At 42.1% G+C, this 1169-nt stretch overlaps 1 pseudogene; it reads left to right on the top strand.

The window, feature by feature from the left end:
- The first annotated feature begins 36 nt into the window (after positions 1-36).
- LOC103608372 lies at positions 37-513 on the top strand (annotated as a pseudogene).
- Positions 514-1169: the final 656 nt, after the last annotated feature.

Below are 1169 nucleotides of genomic sequence, written 5' to 3'. Positions count from 1 at the left end.
AAAAAATAGATAAAAAGGAAAGAAAAATATAGGAAGATGGCCAAGAAGATGCTCAGGTCAGTTCTGTTTGTGTGCCTGGGTAACATCTGTCAGTCACTGATTGCAGAAGCAGCTTTCAGAAAACTTGTAACTGACCAAAATGTTTCAGATAATTGGAGGAAAGACAGTGCAGCGACATCCACGTATGACATAGGAAACCCTCCTGATTATCGGGGACAAAGCTGCATGAAGAGGCATGGTACTCCCATGAGTCACGTTTCCCAGCGGGTTACCAAAGAAGACTTCGCCACATCTGATTATATACTGTGGATGGATGAAAGCAATCTGAGGGATTTGAAGAGAAAAAGTAATCAAGTTAAAAACTGCAAAGCTAAAATTGAACTACTTGGGAACTATGAGCCACAAAAACAACTTACTATTGAAGATCCTTATAATGGGAATGACTCTGACTTTGAGGTGGTGTACCAGCAGTGTGCCAGGTGCTGCAGGGCGTTCCTGGAGAAGGCTCACTGAGGCTGGCTGTGCCCTGCTGCAGGTGGTGATCTGTCTGCATCCTCTGTGTTTCACAGCCAGTGTGCCCCACAACCTGAGGCCACAGCTGTTTCTTCAGTTGATTTATTGTTTCATATCTTAAAAATAACTGTAGATGCCAATCAGTTGTGTTTGGCAGAAGAAAAAATAAAAATCTTTGATTCAGACGGTTTATGGGGTATATTGAGTGTTCGTCCACGAGTTGAACCTCCCACTTTGCCCCAGTTACAAAAATAGTGAAACAAACAGCATTGGGAGGCACTTCAAAAAGTTCATGGAAAGATCCGTATGTATTGCAATTCTATTTGTCCACGAACTTTATTAAGTGCCCTCTTATGGAACAACAAAAATGAAGTAAAACATCACTTGAAGTCCCAGGTCAGTACCTGAGCCCACTGAGACTTAGGAAATTGAGTCTACCTCTGCAGTGCTTTGTGTGGATACCTTGATGAAAGACAGGTGCCCTCTCTCACCTGTGCTATGTCTCTCTTTGCCCCAGGGCTTTTTATTGGGTAACAATAGCTCATGCATAGGAGTTCACAGTCTAGGTTAGAAGTCTTTTAATTCACACGCACTCATAGTGCACACTTGTATGTTTAAAAAACAGGAAGGAGAGAAAGTTTTATGGAATTAATCTT

The sequence above is a fragment of the Galeopterus variegatus genome, unplaced genomic scaffold, assembly GCF_000696425.1.
Source record: "Galeopterus variegatus unplaced genomic scaffold, G_variegatus-3.0.2 Scaffold8355, whole genome shotgun sequence".
Classification (NCBI taxonomy): Eukaryota; Metazoa; Chordata; class Mammalia; order Dermoptera; family Cynocephalidae; genus Galeopterus; species Galeopterus variegatus.
Note: the sequence above shows the minus strand (reverse complement) of the source record. Positions and strands in the feature narration are given on the sequence as shown.